This window comes from Schistocerca americana, chromosome 5 (genome assembly GCF_021461395.2).
Source record: "Schistocerca americana isolate TAMUIC-IGC-003095 chromosome 5, iqSchAmer2.1, whole genome shotgun sequence".
NCBI lineage: Eukaryota > Metazoa > Arthropoda > Insecta > Orthoptera > Acrididae > Schistocerca > Schistocerca americana.
Genome location: NC_060123.1, coordinates 590,943,142 through 590,964,528, shown reverse-complemented (window position 1 = coordinate 590,964,528; position 21,387 = coordinate 590,943,142).

The window sequence follows — 21,387 nt, the reverse complement described above, 5'->3', positions numbered from 1 at the left end:
CACCAATGTAAATAGTCGTTTTGTTGCCACTTCCTCCAACTATTTTAGAAATTCCGATCGTATTTTTTTCCATCCCTTCTGCTATATTTGATTTTAAGTGTTCCAGAGCTCTTCTAAATTCTGCTTCTATTACTGGATCCCCTATCTCTTCCCTGTCGACTCCAGTTTCTTTTTCTGTCACGTCGTCAGATAAGTCCTCCCGCTCACAGAAGACGCAGTGTATTATTTCCCCTTACCCGCTCTCTCATCTGCATTTAACAGTTGACTTCGTAATGCACTTTTAATGTTACCGCCCTTGCTATTAATTCCATCCAAAGTTGTAGTAACTTTTCTATATCCTGAGTTATTCCTTCCGACAATCATTTCTTTTTCAGTTTTTGATGTAGCCATTTCGCCTTAGCTTTCTTGCACCTCCTGTTTATTCTATTCCTCAGCGACTTGTATTTCTGTATTCCTGAATTTCCCTGAACATTTCCATACTTCCTTCCTTTCGTAAGGTATTTCTTCTGATACCCGCGGTTTCTTCGCAGTTACCCCTTTTTTATCTATGTTTTTGTTTTTAGCTTCTGCGATGGCCCTTTTTAGAGATGTCCATTCCTCTTCAACTGTACTGCCTACTGCGCTATTCCTTATTGCGGTGTCTACAGCCTTGGAGAACTTCGAACGCATCTCTTCATTCCTTATTCCTTCTGTACCCTACTTCTTTCCGCACTGCCCTTCTGACTAGTCTCTGAAACTTCAACCTACTCTTCATCACTACTAAATTGTGATCTGAGTCTGTATCTGCTCCTATATACGCCTTGCAATCCAATATCTGATCTCGGAATCTCTGCCTGACCACGAGGTAATAGAACTGTATTCTTCCCGTATCTGCCTGTCTTTTCCAAGTGTACCTCTTACGATTCTTGAACAGAATAATACCTGTTACTAGCTTACATCTATAGCAGAACTTTCTCCTCATTCATTCGCACTACCGAGGCCATATTCTCCCGTAATCCTCTCTTCCACTCCTTCCCCTACAACCACTTTCCAGTACCCTATGACTATTAGATTTTTAAGTCCCTTTAAGTACTGAATTATCCGTTAAATATCCTCATATACTTTATCTTTTTTATCTTCGGCTTGAGACGTCGGGATGTATGCCTGAACTATTGTTGTTGGTGTTGGTTTGCTGTCGATTCTGACGAGAATAATACCATCACTGAACTTCACAGTAACTCACTCTCTGCCCCACCTTCCTATTCGTAACGAATCCTACTCCCCGTTATACCATTTTCTGCTTCTGTTGGTATTATCGTATACTCATCTGACCATAAATCCTCATCTTCTTTCTTTTTCCCTTTACTGGCCGCCACCTTCTATACGCAGACCAAGCCTTAGCATTTCCTCTTTCATAGTTTCTATTTTCTCTGCCATGTTCAGACTTCTGACATTGCACGTCCTGAGTTGTAGAACGTGACGCATTCATTGGTTACTCAGTGTTTTTCTCATAGTCAGTTCCCCCCTTGGCAGGCACCTCCCGGCGATTCGAATGAGGGACTAGTCCGCAATCTTTGGCAATGAAGAGATCATCATGAGAGTTTTTCAAATTCAAGCCACATACCCCGTGGACAAACATTGTGTGACTTTAATGCAATGGTTTCCATTGCGTTCTACCTCCGCATGCCGTTGGTCTTTGTTGATTCTTCCACCGTTAGGGGCAGTTTCCCACGCCAAGGTCGAGAGAGTGCCCTGAACCTCTATCCGCTTCTTTGCCCTCTTTGCACGCCGTTGGCTGAATGAGAGTGACTTGTCATGCCGGAAGTCTTCGGCCGGCATTGCTGATGATTTTTGTTCAATAATCCAGCGGTGGCGGGATTCGAACCTAATCAAAGACACTACCCTTTGACTACGGGCGCGGGTAACAATAGCGAAAAACTTTTTTTTTCTTAATAGTAGGGTACAAACGTTAAAAGAAAGTAGAACGAGTGACTTTTACGTATCTACATCTACATCTACATCCATACTCCGCAAGCCACCTGACGGTGTGAGGCGGAGGGTACCTTGAGTACCTCTATCGGTTCTCCCTTCTATTCCAGTCCCGTATTGTTCGTGGAAAGAAAAATTGTCGGTATGCCTCTGTGTGGGCTCTGTTGTTGTTGTGGCCTTCAGTCCTGAGACTGGTTTGATGCAGCTCTCCATGCTACTCTATCCTGTGCAAGCTTCTTCATCTTCCAGAACCTACTGCAATCTACATCCTTCTGAATCTGCTTAGTGTATTCATCTCTTGGTCTCCCTCTACGATTTTTACTCTCCACGCTGCCCTCCAATATTAAATTCTCTTGATGCCTGAGAACATGTCCTACCAATCGATCCCTTCTTCAAGTTGTGCCACAAACTTCTCTTCTCCCCAATTCTATTCAATACCTCCTCATTAGTTATGTGATCTACCCATCTAATCTCCAGCATTCTTCTGTAGCGCCACATTACGAAAGCTTCTATTCTCTACTTGTCCAAACTATTTATCGTCCATGTTTCACTTCCATATATGGCTACACTCTATACAAATACTTTCAGAAACGACTTCCTGACAAATCTGTACTCGATGTTATCAAATTTCTCTTCTTCAGAAACGCTTCCGTTCCCACAGACAGTCAAATTTTATATCCTCTCTACTTCGGCCATTATCAGAAACTTTGCTTCCCAAATAGCAAAACTCATCTACTTCTCTAAGTGTCTCATTTACTTATGTACTTCTCTCAGCATCACCTGAATTTGATTCGAATACACTCTATCATCCCCGTTTTGCTTTTGTTGATGTTCATCTTATATCCTCCTTTCAAGACACTGTCCATTCCGTTGATCTGCTCTTCCAAGTCCTTTGCTGTCTCTGACAGAATTACAATGTCATCGGCGAACCTCAAAGTTTTTATTCCTTCTCCATGGATTTTAATACCTACTCCGAATTTCTCTTTTGTTTCCTATACTGCTTGCTCAATATACAGATTGAATAACATCGGGGAGAGGCTACAACTCCGTCTCACTCCCTTCCCAACCACTGCTTCCCTTTCATGCCCCTCGACTCTCATAACTGCCATCTGGTTTCTGTACAAATTGTAAATAGCCTTTCGCTCCCTGTATTTTACCCCTGCCACCTTCCGAATTTGAAAGAGAGTATTCCACTCATCATTGTCAAAAGCTTTCTCTACGTCTACAAATGCTAGAAACGTAGGCTTGCCTTTCCTTAATCTATTTTCTAAGATAAGTCGTAGGGTCAGTATTGCCTCACGTGTTCCAGCATTGCTACGGAATCCAATCTGATTTTCCCCGAGGTCGGCTTCTACCAGTTTCTCCATTCGGCTGTAAAGATATCGCGTTAGTAATTTGTAGCTGTGACGTATTGAAGTGATAGTTCGGTAATTTTCACATCTGTCAACACGTACTTTCTTTGGGATTGGAATTATTATATTCTTCTTGAGTGTGGGCTCTAATCTCTCTGATTTTATCCTCATGGTCTCTTCGCGAGATATACGTAGGAGGGAGCAATATACTGCTTGACTCCTTGGTGAAGGTATGTTGTCGAAACTTCAGCAAAAGCCAGTACCGAGCTACTGAGCGTCTCTCTTGCAGAGTCTTCCACTGGAGTTTATCTATCATCTCCGTAACGCTTCCGCGATTACTAAATGATCCCTTAACGAAGCGCGCTGCTCTCCGTTGGATCTTCTCTCTCTCTTATATCAACACTATTTGGTAAGGATCCCACACAGGTGAGCAGTATTCAAGCAGTGGGCGAACAAGTGTGCTGTAACCCACATCCTTTGTTTTCGGACTGCATTTCCTTAGAATTCTTCCAATGAATCTCAGTCTGGCATCTGCTTTACCGACGATTAATTTTATATGGTCATTCCATTTTAAATTACTCTTAATGGCTACTCCCAAATAATTGATGGAATTAGCTACTTCCAGTTGCTGACCTGCTATATTGTAGCTAAATGATAAAGAATCTTTCTTTCTACGTATTCGCAGCAAATTAAACTTCTCTACATTGAGATTCAATTGCCATCCCCTGCACCACGCGTCAATTCGTTGCAGATACTGCTGCATTTCAGTACAATTTTCAATTGTTACAACCTCTCGATGTACTACAGCATCATCCGCAAAAAGCCTCAGTGAACGTCCGATGTTATCCACAAGGTCATTTATATATATTGTAAATAAGAACGGTCCTACGACACTCCCCTGCGGCACACGTGAAATCACCCTTACTTCGGAAAAGGAAATAACGTAGAACATTATATAGACGCCCCATCGCGTTCGTTGAGAGCAGGTGGCCAAGGACTCGGGGTGCAGGTAGGCTGTGACGCAGTGAGCAGGCAGTTTCCAGGTTCAGTGGGTGCAAATTTACGGTTGGGTGCAATTTTCACTGAGTGCAGTTTTTATACATCATGTGTCTTGCCCGGCTCTGCTAAGGATATGATTAATTCCGATGGAATATAGCGTACTCCAGGGCCTCGGTTCGTTGAGGACTCTCAGTACTCTGTCAAATTCATTTCGTTGAGTTTTATCTCTCATATCATTCTCATACAGTTCCCCTTCTTCTTCTAGAGGGTGTAAATGATAATTGTTTACAACGTATCACAGTGTTGTGCAGGAAGTGGGGATAAACAGGTGCATACAGGACACTTGCGATCCATCAGGTTGGGAAAATATCGCAAACTGGCCTACAAAGACTACCTAAGATATAGCAATTTTTTGTAGGAAACTTATTGTATCTATTTATTTATCGCTCATTTACTGTAGTTTAATTTCGTACTGGAAAACGTTTTTGCTAGAAGCAGCAGTTTTCGATTTTTTAACAAAATAAAAAAAGCCATACGCAAGGGACATTCAAACACACCCCTCCCCTCCCTCCCCCATTTGTCGGGACTTAAGAAGGTTGTTCAAGGAACTCCTCCTACAATTGTACAAGAATTGTTGACTATACGAATTGTTTCCCATATTCCATCTTTTTTGGTTTTAGTTTTTGGGCTGAATTTTTGCAGCATGAAATTGACAATTAATTCATTTTGTTTGGATGGTTTCCTTACTACGAAACTGCTGTGTTGGTAGGGGTTAAGTTGAGATCGAATTGTAAACGTAATTAGCTTTTGCATAACGTTTAAAAAAGTATTTTTTCTTTCAATGCGCTCAAGGGAAAGCTTTAATCAGTAATGGTAACGAAATAACCGACTAATCTGGTGGCGTAATAAGCCAGTCAAAGAAGACCATGAACAACATACTAAAAATCCTGACCGATGGGTGGCGAGTGTGGTGGTGGGGTGTGTTTGGAGACAACTTCTGTACGTTTTTCTTGAATAACTCAAAATCCACGGCGTCTAGCGAAAACATATCCCAGTACAAAATTAAACTACATTATATTTACTACAAGAAACATTGCATTAATTTTTTTCTCTATTATCAATAGAATGCCATCTGAGAGCGGGAGACTGTTCACATCTCGAGCCACACGCGTGCTCTGTATCTTAGATGGGTTTTGTAGGCCACTTTGAGGTTGTTTCCCGACTTGAAGGACTACAAGAGTCCCATATCGCATCGGTATCGACTTCCTCCTCGCCAGTGTGGTATCGTATTACATTGCATTTCTTTTTCCTTTTGTACCTACCCGAGTTGCAGCTAAGGATTGCTGCACGGTACACCCTGTTATTGCTAACGAGGCTCTGACGACCGAGTGTTTCCCGGGATAAGGAAACGCCCCCTATCAAGTGCCAACGGTCTCAAAGAGAGCGGATGAGCGGATAGAGGCAGGGCACTCTCTTGTCCTTGGAGTGAGAAATTGCTCCTAAAGGCGGAAGAACTTCACAGTCAACGGCATAGGATGGAGAAGGCAACGGGAAACCACTCCATTAAAGATCACTCAAGATATCCCAAGAATCAGTAGCGCACCATGCCAGAATCTTCTGTTAAACATAAATCCGGAGTAATAGTCCCCCAATCGGATCTCCGGGTGGGGACAATGGAAGGTCAGGCAAAGTTGAAGAATACACTAAAAATAGCAACATGGAATGTAAGAACACTCCTCCAATGCGGGAAATTAGAGAACCTCAAACTAGAGATGGACAGAATGGGAACAGACATAATAGGAATATCTGAGATGCGATGGCCTGAACCAGGAGACTTCAGATCAGGAAATTATCGTATCATTCATACAGGTACTAACCAAGGAACAACTGGAATCGGTGGAGTTGGAATAATTCTAAAAGGAAAACTCGGGAATCTAGTCACAGGATATGTGCAATTTAACTCTAGGATAATACTAGTCAAAATTGGAACCAAACCAAAGAACACGGTAATAGTACAAGTCTATATGCCGACATCGGCAGAAGAAGACGATGTAATAGAAACAGTGTATGAAGACATCAACAAAGTTATAAATTATGTTAAAGGTGAAGAGAACTTAATTATAATGGGAGATTGGAATGCTAGTGTTGGAGAAGAGAAAGTTGACGGAATTGCAGGGAAATATGGTCTAGGAGATAGAAACGAAAGAGGAAGCCGGCTAATTGAATTTTGTGCCAAAAACAAGTTGGTCATAGCGAACTCCCTTTTCAACCACCATAAAAGAAGAAGGTACACGTGGAAAGCCCCAGGAGATACTAGAAGACACCAAATCGACTATATATTAGTAAAATCGCGTTTTAAAAACCAAATCAAGGATTGCAGAAGCTACCCGTCTGCGGATATTAATAGTGATCACAACCTTGTAATGATGAAATGCTTACTCAAACTCAAGCGATTAGAGAGAAAAACGAACAAAGTATGGAACAGAGATAACCTAAAGTCTGAAGAACTAGTGATCCCTTATGCACGGAAAACTGATGAGATGGCATCAAACACTATTCCCGGGAGTACTAACGAGGAGTGGAAACAAATCAAAGAAGGCATACATAAAGCAGCAGAAGAATTTATTGGGAAAGCCAAACCTGTAAACAGGAAAGAGTGGATAACACCTGAAATAATTTGTCTAATGGAAGAAAGAAGACTATACAAAAATGCCTCTGACGAGCAAAGCGAAAACAAATATAGAAAGCTTAGAAACCAAATAAACAGAGAATCTAGGAAAGCAAAAGAAAATTACCTCAACAGCATTTGTAAAGAGGTGGAGGAAAACATGGTTAAAGGAAAAACTGACTTGGCCTACAGAACAATAAAACAAAACTTTGCTAAACGGAAAGTAAAATCTTCAGGAACTATAAAGAACAAAGAGGGCAAGGTACTATTTGGATATGACACGCTGAAGAGATGGCAAGAATACATTGAAGAGCTATATCAAGGAGACCCTCTAACAGATAATATGATAGAATTAAGCGAAGAAGTAGAGAAAGAAGAACTAGGGGACACAATTCTGAAAGATGAATTTGAAAAAGCACTAAAAGAACTACCAGATAAGAAAGCGGCAGGTGTTGATGATATACCTTCTGAACTAATTAAGAAATCAGGAGACAAAATGAAAGCTACATTACTGCAACTCATACAGAAAATATACAAAACAGGTGAAGTTCCTGAAGACTATCAGAAATGCATCATATTCCCCATACCTAAGAAAGCATCTACTATGGACTGTGAAAACCATCGAACACTCAGTCTTCTTTCACACGCATCAAAAATTCTAATAAGAATAATTTTGAAAAGAGTTGAAAACCAATTGAATAGCACTCTAAGTGAAGACCAATTCGGTTTTAGAAGCGGTGTAGGGACGAGGGAAGCAATCTTATCTTTAAGACTAATAATTGAGAAACAAATTTCCAAAAACAAACAAGTATTTATAGCCTTCGTAGACCTCGAAAAGGCATTTGACAATGTTGTATGGCCAGAAATGTTTAGAATTCTGAAGAAGGCTGGTCTGAAATATAATGATAGAAGGATAATCTTTAAAATATACCAAAATGAAACAGCCTTAGTTAAGAAGGAAAACAAAGAAGAAACAGCAAGAATAAGGAAAGGAGTGAGACAGGGATGCCCACTATCTCCAGTAATTTTCAACGCATATATCCAAGAAGCAATAGACAAAATAAGAGAGAATATTGAAGTAGGAATAAAACTTAACGGAATGAAAATAGATATGTTGCGATATGCAGATGATATCGCCATAATTACAGAAAGGAAAGAAGATTTAGAAGCCGCACTCAATGAAATGGAAAACACCTTAAAAGAACAGTATGGAATGAAAATAAATAAGAAAAAGACTAAAGTGATGGTGAGTGGCGCCCTGAACTACAATGAACCCATACGAATAACAATAAAGGGAGAGAAACTAGGGCAGGTTACAGAATTTAACTACTTAGGTAGCAAAATAACAGCAGATGGAAGGAGCAAAAGTGACATTAAAAACAGAATACAACTTGCCAAAATAGCATTCAATGGAAAAAGAAACTTACTGACGAGTAGAAATGTTAGTTTAGACGTAAGAAAGAGAGTCATGAAAACCTATGTGTGGAGTACAGCCCTTTACGGATGTGAAACTTGGACTAGTGGAAAAGAAGAAAAGAGAAGATTAGAGGCATTCGAAATGTGGTGCTACCGGAGAATGGAAAAAATCAGCTGGCGAGACAAGGCTACAAACGAAGATGTCCTCAGAAGAGTGAAAGAAAACAGATCTCTTTGGCGAAATATACAGAAAAGAAGAATAACCTTCATAGGTCACATTTTACGGCATAACAATTTCATTAAGAGAATATTAGAAGGAATCATTGAAGGAAGAACTCGCCGAGGACGACCTAGATTAAGCTACATTCAACAAGTAATAAATGACATCGGGTGCCAGACCTATGCAGATATGAAGAAGAAAGTTGACAAAAGAACGGAATGGCGTGCTGCTGCCAACCAACCTGTGGGTTGATAACCGAAGAAGAAGAAGAAGACCCTTACTACACGTTCCTTCCACCTTCCAGCTTTCCCTTCTCTGATTAGAGTACGAGCTCTCGGCATTCTTGCTGCTGCTTCTCTGACCACCTCCAAAGTGTCTGTTCCGAAACGGCCTCAACTCGGAAGCGGCCGCTCGCTGCCGCGGCATAGACCGCAGGCCGCAGGGGGCGAGCGCGCTTTGTCTGATCCGCCGCGGGTCGATAACTCACGTCAGGTTGGCGGCCCTGTGATGTACGGCCGGCAGGTGGGGTGGGGGAGGAGAGGCGCGCACGCCCACTACTCGGGGGATTCACCGCGCAGTCCAGGCATGCCGAGCTGTCTGCGGAACGCTGCCTGCCGCATTTCACCCCTTCTCGCAATGGCTTACTCTCCCTCTGCGTGTGTCCCCCCTTTCCGCTTAAGCACGGATCACCTCTGCCAGAATGTGTGTGTGTCTGTGTGTGTGTGCGTGTGGAGAAGGGACGGAGCGTGGGGTGAGTCGAAGTGTGTGTGTGTGTGTGTGTGTGTGTGTGTGAGTATGTGGAGAATTACGGAGCGTGGGGAGAATGGAAGAGGATTGCCAGAAGCAACTATCACGCGTTTACTTTCTCCGTTTCGTCGGTGGAGGTCAAATACTTTTTTGACGATAGAATGAAGGCTTTGAAGACCGGATGACATTGCAGCTGGTAAACTTTTCAGGGTATAAGGTCGCGATCCACGAAATTCTCTTGTTCCTAACGTTTCGACCAGCACTGTGCTGGACATCTTCAGAGGCGTTACTCCTCCGCTGTTTTGCCGACTGACGGCCGGGCTGTCTGATAGCGACATGTATATTGTAGAAAAAGGGGCGTGGTCGGAGTTATACGTGATAAGCAGATATCATCCTTGTCAAGGATAAAACTTAACTCTCGATTGTCGTCTTGTCAAAGATGAAAAAACCGTTATCGATCCTGCATAGCTACTGCCCATACGTCGCCAAGTTTCATAGTCTCTTCTTTCCCATTAAATTATCCCAATGTTTATAGATTTCAATGGCCTCTCTACATAGACATTGACAGTAGTTCGTCGTTATAGATTTATCTATTTTTCCTAGTCGGCAAAGACTTTTGTGTTCCTTTTAACAAGTATTCACACTTTTCTTGTTTGTTCCAATATAAACTGTACCACACGAAACGGAATTTTATATGCGACACATGCTGACAAAGCGGGGCGCTTAATCTTTACAAATGAAATGAAATGACCGCGTGGCATTATTGGCCGGGAGACTCGACCCGGTGAAGTTCGGAGTGCTTGACCTTTTTTCTTTGTTGGTCTTAAATCTGGTCTAATGTCGTGTTTCTGGAACTACGGCAGCAATTTGAGCAGAGTTGACACTACAGTGACACAACGAAGTGTTACAAATCGGTTACTCCAAGGACATCTTCGAACCAAACACCCTGTAGCATGCATTCCACTGACCCCAAACCACCGCCATTTGTGACTTGAGTGGTGCCAAGCGAAGATCATTGGTGGGCAAAATGGAGGTTGTTGTGTTTTCTGATGAAAGCCGGTTCTGCCTCGGCACCAATGATGGCCGTGTGTTGGTTAGAAGAAGGCCAGTTGAAGGCGTACAGCCAACCTGTCTGCATGCTGAACACGTTGGACCTACACCTGGAGTTATAGTCAGGGGTGTGATTTCGCATTACAGCAGGAACACAGTCGTGGTTATCCCAAGCGCCCTGACTGCAAATGTGTAGTCTGGTGATTCGACCTGTTGTGCTGTCATTCAAGAACAGCATTCCAAGGGGTGTTTTCCAACAGGATAACGGTCACCCACATTCCGCTATTGTAACCCAACGTGCTCTACAGAGTGTCGACGTCTTGCTTTGGCCTACTCGATCACCATGTCTATCTCCAATCGACAAATACTGAACGTCATCGGCCGACAATTCCAGCGTCATCTACAACCAGCATTAACCGTCCCTGTATTGACCGACGACGTGCAACAGGCATGGAAGTCCATCCCACAAACGGACATCCTGCATCTGTACGACACAATGCATGCACGTTTGCATGGTTGCATTCAACATTCTGGCTGTTACTGTGGTGTCACCGCCAGACACCACACTTGCTAGGTGGTAGCCTTTAAATCGGCCGCGGTCCGTTAGTATACGTCGGACCCGCGTGTCGCCACTGTCAGTGATTGCAGACCGAGCGCCGCCACGCGGCAGGTCTAGAGTCTTCCTAGCACTCGCCCAGTTGTACAGCTGACTTTGCTAGCGATGGTTCACTGACAAATTACGCTCTCATTTGCCGAGACGATAGTTAGCATAGCCTTCAGCTACGTCATTTGCTACGACCTAGCAAGGCGCCATTATCATTTGCTATTTATCTTGTGATGCATGTACCGTCAGACCGATGTTTACCAATTATGGATTGAAGTTAAGTATTCCAGAAGCTACGTACTTTTTTACTAAACTCAACTCCTTTAACTGTTCCAGACCTCACGCCCGCCTGCGTGACCTTTAACGCGTGCCTTTCGGCTTCCTCTCATAGTGACCTGGCTGTCTTGCCAAGTCACAACAGTTACACCGGTTGATAATGTGCCACCATTTCACATTTGCAATGGCTTATCTCGTGCTTCCACTAACCTGTGATCCTGCAATGTTAATCACTTACATATGTTACTAGACAATTCCCGAAATTTCATTACTCTACATTAATTATTTTTTGGTGGGGTGATTTTTTTCCCGTCGTTTAGACGCTGTGCAATCCTCATTGTGTCTTCCAGACGAGTAGAGAACAAATAACGATGTTTATTTTTCAAGTGGAAAACGATGCTTCAAAAAGGTAAGTTGAAGAAAATAGTGTTAAAATAAACTGTCGACGGTCTCGTAAATTTTTATAATTTTTATGAAATTAATTTTTATAATTGCTAGGCACACATCTTTAAAATCCTATGTACTCTTGTTTTTCACGATGTAAGTTGAACTTCAACTGTTTGTGGTGTCGAAGTTCGATTACTTCATTGTCAAGCGACTTTTGTGATACCCAAACTAGCAGAAAAATTTAAGGTCATCACGTTCAACATGCCAAGGATTCTTTACAGGAATGCAACAGGCTACGATTCTTCTAACGTCTGCCATTCTTTTCCTTCAAGTTCATTTGCATACAATTGCAGTTTGGCTTGAAATGCAAATATTTCATTAGTCATTTGCCCAATTATCTTATTTTATATCTTTAATTCCAAAGGAAATTTATTGAGTTTATGTGTAATATCGGACAAAAAAACTGTAAGTGCCCACCATTGTCGATACACGTTACTGTAAAATACGGCTCAGATCCGTGGGTCGCAGGCTGCCACCGGTCAGCAGTTTGACGACCACCTGCTCTATATCATGTGATGAATACCAGTACTTAATGTCGTGTGACGAGGGCCTCCCGTCGGGTAGACCGTTCGCCGGGTGCAAGTCTTTCGATTTGACGCCATTTCGGCGACTTGCGCGTCGATGGGGATGAAATGATGATGATAAGGACAACACAACACCCGATCCATGAGCGGAGAAAATCTCCGACCAAGCCGGGAATCAAGCCCGGGCCCTTAGGATTGACATTCTGTCACGCTGACCATTTTTTTCCCATTTTGTTCGTTATTGATCGTTGTGGTTGGTCGTTGTGGACGTGGCAAGATATCCTGTTAAAGTTCGGTGGTTGATCCTTCCACTCAGTTTTTTATTACAGAGGCCAACCGGCTCTCTGACCGAACACGCTGAGCTACCGTGCCGGCTAATCACTCAGCTACCGGGGTCGGACATGAATACCAGTATAACAGTTCGAACTTAGAATCGGACGTGTTTTTGGTCCTGGCGCTAACAAATACTTCCGATCTCCAAGAACTGTGTCTGCCTTTCACAATGCGGCCATTGTCCGACACTGAAGATGGCGCGCGTAGTGCTTATGGTAGAAAATTTAAAGTAGCAAAGGCCAACACAATCATGACAGGACAGCTAATCGTAGCCTGGAAGCTTTTCGTTCTGTTCAATATCTTACCGAAAGAAATTACATTATTCCATCGTATTCCGAATCAGGCCTTGCCTTGCAAAAGGACACCAACGTCGGATAAATGAGCTACCTCATAGCACGCAGAACAGTAGACGTACCAAGTAAAGTTCAAAACAATAAACGGCAAGTTAGAATGTACTGGATCAAACGCACTGTACAATAAAAGGGAACGAAATTGCAGATCGTCTGGCCAAGCACGCAATATATGATTGCGAAGGAAAGCATCCTAAAGCATCGGAAAATCACTGTCTACAAAAATATAGATGACTAATAAGAAGTGAATGGAATGAAGTATGGATCCAGTCACCTAATTGACTGTACCCCGGTACATGTAGCGATGGTACGGCAGAAAGTTTGTGTCTGCTGCTACCTCACGATTTAGCTTAAACCATGTGTGCTTCAGACAGCATGTACACCGCATTTGTGCTGTCGAGTCGTCACTTTGTGAATGTGGAACCAGAGAATATGTGAACCATATGTCTCTGAATGCCAAAATCGAAGACAACAGACGCAACATTGATTCGGCGCGTGGTGGCGTTAAAATGTCTTTCCCAGCATCTGCGCTGACGTTTCTGACAACGAGAAACCACAGGGTAAACAAGGAACTCCTTCTCTTCCCGTGTGAAAAAAAAAAAAAAAAAATTCTTTCATATAAAAACTCTGAAGCTGCAAAGAAACTGGTATAGGCTTGCGTATTAAAATACAGAGATATGTAAACAGGCAGAATACGGCGCTGCAGTCGGCAACGCCTATATAAAGGTGCGTTTACACTGCGATTTGTATCGGCACATGTATGAGATACATGTATATGCGACTTGCGACATGTATCGATGTATCGTGACTTGTCTGAGTTGGCAAGTATCAACCTCATACATGCATGAGCGTGCGTTTACACTGGTTGATTCGTATCACTGTGCGATGGCTTCCGACGACGATTTGGAAGATTTCACATTTTTATGTGCTGGTACACTTGCCCCTTTGGAAGATGATGGGAAGAAGAGGCGAAGGAAGCGTAGATGGTGGCAGAGAGAGTTTCTTCGCAAACGCAATACTCACGGAGCTTACGCAATGCTCGTTCAGGAATTGACGCTAGAGGATGGCGCATATTTTAGAAATTATGTTAGGATGAGTATGCAGGATTTCCGCGGTTTGTTATCTCTTGTGGCTCCGCTTGTGTCCAAAACCAACACAAACTTTCGGGAAGCGATTCCACCAGAGGATCAGTTGGCACTAACACTCCGTTTTTTGGCCACTGGGGATTCCTTTTCGACGTTAATGTATCTGCATAGAATATCAAAAAGTGCCATATGCAACAGTATTCGTGTTTGTGAGGCCATTGTGCAAGTTTTATCCCAAGAAGTGAAGGTAAAAGTTTTATATACGTCAGAGTATGTAATACGTTATACAATTTTTTCATGCATCTGCCACGTATATCAATTTTTTGCTATTATTCCGGCGGCCTCGTGTGATAATGTTGACAACGGATGCTAATGCCGACAATCGTGTGTGAGACGGTGGCATTAGCAATCGCGCGACAATGCAAATGTTTTGTCACGAAATCTTCATTTTACGAGGGCAATTACTTTCAACGAGCGGACGAGGAAAACTGTCAACCAGGAACAGCAGCACAAATTTTCTACCGCGTCGTTGATGTTGCCAACAGAACCACTGAAACGTCCCCTTTGAACAATTACACCTGACTGTGCTTAACCTGACACACAATATTTTTAGCGCAACGCAATCTGACTTTCAAAAATCCCTACAAAAGAATGGCCCTGACTAACATTAACCTATACCTTTCACAAATCACTTACCTCACCAAAAATCTTCGTTACTCGAACTACTGCAAAACAGCAAGCGCCACTACTGCCAGCTAAATAAAAGATTCAAACTACGGAAGGCACTAACTACTGATAGGGATAGTTAGGAAATGAAAGATTTTGACAGAGAACAAACAGTGTATTTACCTTAATAGTCATCAAAAGTCATAATATATACAGGAGTTCATAACATCCATTCTTACAAATTTCCAAACTCCGCCATCTCTCTTCCCACATCCACCACTACTGGCGGCTCACCTCCAACTGCGCAACGCTACGTGCTGTTCACATCCAGCTGCCGCTGCCCAACACTACAATGGCAGACAACAATGCAAACTAGCCACAGACTGCACACAGCACAGCCAGTGATTTTCATACAGTGCGCTACGTAACGTTGCCAATAAGGAAACATAAACAGCCTACTTACACCACTTGAGGCTGTTGGGATAGGAACTAAAATTTTAACGGCACATGCATTTTGCGCTATAAATTTCTCAAATTTTGCTGAAATGGATTAGTTTTTAGTTCTTTGGAACGACTGACATGCTTCACTCAGTAATCCAATATCACAATTTCTGAGGATACTTTCTGCGCAGTAAAGATATCCAACATTAAAATTTGTATTTAGTTTTATTAAGTAGTACTTGACAGCACATGACATGCATATCTCAACATTTATACATGTTTTTAAAGAATCCATAAATTATGTTGCATTTGCATCTATTAGTTCATCGTTTGCCTCCTGCAAACATTTGTATATTCCGTTCTCAAGTCTTGCCATAATTCTAGTATGGCCATTTTCATAAAGAAATCTGAGCTTATTGGCGACCAAGCCACCCAAGGGGGTAAACTGGTCCCTTTTTCTGCCTGCTAAATTGCCGCCAACTTTTCTTAAAGTCTGTAAAAGACCTTCTCGGTCTTCATCCAGGTCTCTCCTGGCTCTCTTCAGTGCACTTGATCTACCACTTCCACTCGGACTTGGAGTGGTACAGGGTGACACGGTTGCACATCCACTTTCATGTGGAGGCACAGAGATGACTGGAGTGGTTTCCACTTCCACAATGTCTTGTGGGTGCGTGGCAAATGTCACCTCCTCCATTTCTGTGGCATCGAAAGGGAAACTAATGCTTCCTTCTCCTTCTCCTTCATCATCTCCTTCTGTGACTGGGGCTTCCATGACCTTTAAAATACATAACACATTTCTAAGGCAAAGTGAGCTATATCCTATACATACATTATAATCAAAGTATCTTAATGTACTGAGAATTTTTTGAGTGTCCATGCGTAAATTAAATTAAAAAGGTAACAATTTTCTTTCCAGCTTCCTGCTACTGAAGAGGAATGACTGAAAATTGCCAAAGAATATGAAGAAAAATGGAATTTCCCCAGATGTTTGGGAACTATAGATGGGAGGCACATTGACATTGTTGCACCACCCAACAGTGGAACAGTTTATTTTAATTATAAAGAGCGCTTCAGCATTGTTTTGCTACCAATTGCTGACACTAATTATAGAATGATTTACGCTGATGTTGGCACACAGGGGTGGATTTCAGATGGTGGTGTCCTTAAAGACACCACATTTTACAAAATGTTAGAAACCAAAACTCTAAATATACCAGCATCAACTCCTCTTCCTGGTAGGAGCAAGCCTGTTCCATATGTTTTCGTCGCTGACGAAGCCTTTGGCCTAGAGGAAAATATTGTGAAACCATTTCCAGGTCTGCATGAAAAAAAAGTTGCCAACGTATTTTTAACTATAGAGCATACAGAGCAAGAAGAGTAATAGAAAATGTATTTGGGATTATAAGTGCTGTTTACAGAGTGCTGACAAGCAAATGCTTCTCAATCCGGAAAAGACTACAGTGGTGGCACTAGCCTGTGTTTATTTACATAATTTTCTTCAAAACAGGAAATCTCAAAGGTATTCTCCAGCAGGAACATACGACAGAGAGGGAGATGATGGCAACGTAATACCTGGGTCCTGGAGGGACTCCCCTACTGTGCTGGAGCCACTGCCCAGAACTGGCCGAAGAACTTCATTGCTGAATGACAACAGAAGAGAATATGCTGAATACTTCTGCAGTATTCAGGGCTCCATCCCATGGCAGTATGGAAAATAAGTTGCACATCATTGTTAAATGATGACATAAAGGACTATGCTCTATTCTTCTGCAGTATTCAGGACTTCAAATCATAGCAGTATGGAGAATCATGTTTTTCAGTGAAATTGTAAATATTCACATTATGTAAAGCATTAGCACGAAAAAATGTTGCCAAATATATGATTAATAAAATAATATAACAAATTTACTTACTGGTACTACTTCATGTGTGCTCCTATGAGAGAGTGGTTTGTAATTGTCTCTTATGAACTGCATACTTTCAAAAGCATACCATGAAGTGTGGTGCACATTGCTTGTAGCACTTCCAGTTCCTTTGCTGCTCTTCCTTTTCGCTAACTCGCGACTAGATTGGCTTTTTAAATTATGCCACTTGTCCTCACATTCCTTCCTTGACACGTTACAGGCCTTCGGAATTTCCTCCCACTCGTCGTACCTTTCCTGAGTGTTCTTATAGTCTCCTAGTTTCACATCCCATATACAGGGATGCCTGCGCACTGCCTCTATAAAATGCAGTGTATTTTGTTTTGACCAAGAAGTCATGGCAAATTTTAAAGTATTACACGCGGGCACAACACACGACACAATACACAAATACCTACACAACAAGCGACAGTCGGCACCTCCAAAACTCAAACAGCCGCCAAAGAGCCTGGTACTACGCGTGCGCTAACAGTCAAAATAAGCGGCAGGCGACAAGACGACCGGAAATAATAGTACTGCCGCTCATACATGTCGCGTATATGGCGAAAAAGCGATATACAAAATGTATACGCGACATGTATGAGCTCGAGGGTCCGCATACAAGTTCCGTGAATTTTTGTATGAGGTGTTGTATCGCGACATGTCAAATTGACATGTCGCTCATTCATGTCGCGATACATGTATCCCAGTGTAAACGTACCTCAAGAGAACGAGTGTCTGGCGCAGTTGTTAGATCGGTTACTGCTGCTACAATGGCAGGTTATCAATATCTGTGTGAGTTGAACGTGGTCTTCTAGTCGGCGTACGAGCGATGGGACACAGCATGTCCGAGGTAGCGATGAAGTGGGGATTTTGCCGTACGACCATTTCACGAGTGTACCGTGAGTATCAGGAATCCGGCAAAACGTCAAATCTTTGACATCGCTCCGTTCGGAAAAAGATCCTGCAAGAAATGGACCAACGATGACTGAAGAGAATCTTTTAACGTGATGGAAGTGCAACCCTTCCGCAAACTGCTGCATATTTCCTTTTCTGGGCCATCAACGAGTGTCAGCGTGCGAACCATCATCGATATAGGCTTTCGGAGCCGAAGGCCTACTCGTGTACCCTTGATAACTGCATGACACAAAGCTTTGCTCCTCGTCTGGGCCCGTCAACACCGTCATAGGACTCTTGGTGGCTGGAAACATGCTGCCTGGCTGGACGAGTCACGTTTCAAATTGTATCGAGCGGATGGACGTGTAAGGGTATGGAGAGAGTCTCGTGAATCCATGGACCCTGCATGTCACTAGGGGACTTTTCAGGCTGGTGGAGGCTCTGTAATGGTGTGGGGCGTGTGCAGTTGGAGTGATAGGAAACTCTGATACATCTACATACGTCTCTGACAGGTGGCATGCGACATTGCACCCGTCCAGAATTGCTACAGAGTGGCTCCAGGAACACTCTTCTGAGTTTAAACACTTCTGATGGCCACCAAGCTCCCCGACATGAACATTAATGAGCATATTTGGGATGCATTGCAACGTGCTGTCTAGAAGAGATCTCCATGCCCTCGTGCTCTTCCGGATTTATGGACAGCCCTGCAAGATTCGTGGTGTCAATTCCCTCGAGCACGACTTCAGACATATGTCGAGTCCATGCCACATCGTGTTGCGGCACTTCTGTGTGCTCACGATTTTAGGCAGGTGTACCAGTTTCTTTGGCTCTTCAACGTATATGCAATCAAATGAATCACTGTTAAATTGAGGTAGAAGGAACTGTGGATTTGAATCTACATAGTAACATACACAAGTTATTACAGTTAAGTGTAACTGACTCTTCTAGGGATTATGTAGCAAGTATACTAGTAGTACTTCTATCAGTAATGTAGGAAACAATAATATGGTAAACAACTATTGAGACAAATGGAGGAGTCAAGGAAAGCAACCCGCTCCTTCTGTCGGCAGACAAGGTTTCTGGAGAGGTATTTACAGACCGCAAACTTCAACCCTAACGGATGGTGAGGAAAGAGTATTTCCTTCAGTGGAGTAAGCAGATGTCTTTGGAAAATATTTTGACAACGTACTAAATCATGGTGACGAGGCAGAGGCAAAAGAGCTGGAGAGATTAGAAGGGAGAGAAGAAGAAGTTCCTGAGCCACCATCGGTTGAGATACAACCCATCCTGGTGGCACTTAAAATAATAAGGTTCCAGGCGGTAGTAATATTAAGGCAGAGTTGTATCGATACAGGTGGGAAGAGGTAATAGGAGGTCTCAGACAGCTTATGGTCTAAGTGTGGTCAGCAGAGGAGATCCCTGAGGATTGGAAAAAGGCAATCATATGCCCAATTTTTAGAAAAGGCGATGTCGGATCTCGCTGTTGCTGATAGGATACAAAATATCTAAAACAGTAGACTAAAACTATAGCTCGGAGAGGCACATACCAGTGTAGATTTACCCCTGGACGTTCAACAAAATGGCTCTGAGCACTATGGGACCTAACATCTGTGGTCATCAGTCCCCTAGAACTTAGAACTACTGAAACCTAACTAACCTAAGGACATCACACACATCCATGCCCGAGGCAGGATTCGAACCTGCGACCGCAGCAGTCTCGCGGTTCCGGACCGAGCGCCTAGAACCGCGAGACCGCCGCGGCCGGCAGGATGTTCAACCACCGACCACATCTTCACATTGAAACAAATGATGGAGAAGTTTTATGAATTCGATAAAGACCTATACCTTATGTTCACTGACTTCCGGCAGGCATACGACAGCAATAATCGGACCGCCGTCTGAAAGATAATGCTGGAGTTCAGGATACTAATGAAGTACATTAAGCTGATTGTGTAGTGTAACGACGTATAGATTTGTTTAATTGATTTTCATTTGACATATGACCATGTGTAGACTTCGTCACCTACGTCAGTTACAACCCACTTCAAAATTATTTATATATATATTTTTTTAAATTGTCTCAGAATGGTTCTTGAACGAAACTGTAAAACATCATTTGAGTCGTATGCACAGAATTACGTCACTCGGGCCAACTGGTTTGCGTAAACTTTTTCAATTTTACATGTCGTTTGTTTCTCCTCAGAAATTATATTGATACACGTTATCTGATTTAATCGATATTAGAACCACATTGAATAAACTTTTTGAGATTCAAAGTCGCGATGAACGCTGTCAAAATCCAATAATCTTGTCAAATATATTATTAATTCAGTCACATAATTCTTCATAAATAAATCCTCGGAACACGTATTTCAGCTTTAGTAACATCCACTAGTTTATTATCTTCCTACATACAGACGTGAACCTGAGCCTTGACGAGACACAACTAACATTATCAATAAGATTAAACTCTCTACGACGTCATTGTTGTACAAAACATTACAAATTATTCATTTTCAATTTTTAGAAGCACGACGCAACAAATCGGTTTCAGAATCTTCTGTCGCTCTTTGGCTGTCGACCTGCGACGTATAGTGGCCAGCAATTTTCTCTCTGGTCCCGGCAGCGAAGATGCTGTCTCCGTTCGTTCCGCCGCCCTCTCCGTACATGAAACATAAAAAATAAATACAAAACTTTAGACAATTCACAAATATTACAAAAATTACATAAACAAAACTAAATTAAACTTATATTCACCTGCAAACTGGGCTGACACTGGTGGATGGGTGACGCTTCAATTTCGCGTCCCACTACAACTGCAGCTTGTTGCAGCGGATCAAGCTGTCCAGCACGCTTTCCAGATCAATTGTCGTTACCCTTCACAGTTAAGAATGCGTTGAGATAGGGCGACCCTCTCTCACTGTTTCCGTTAAACGTAGCACCGGAAAAGGTGAGACGTGCAGTTGGTCGTAATAGGGTGATGGAGATTGTTGAAAGTGATACGATCCTTACGTATGTATATGATGTGGTGATTTTGGGCGAAACTTTGCATGAGGTGACAGCAGATACCTCTCGATTGATTGCTGGAAGTGAACACACTAGGAATACACATCAACAATAACAAAACAAAGTATATGGTAGTCTCTCGTCGACAAAATGACATGGACACCGTCAGTATAGACGAGCACAATTTTAATAGAGTTGAAAAATTCAACGACCTGTTATCAATATTGTCGAATAAAAGTGTGGTGGAGAAGGATATCAGTCAAAAAATAATAGGTGCAAGCCGGGCGCACTAAAATTTAAAGCGCGCGTCACGCGTCGTACCTCAGCAAAACAAAATCCAGCTGTATCTGTCACCAGTGCGACGGGTTGTATTGTATGGCTATGAGACATGGGCAGGTACACAGACAATGGAAGAGCGCATTCGTGCATCTGAGAGG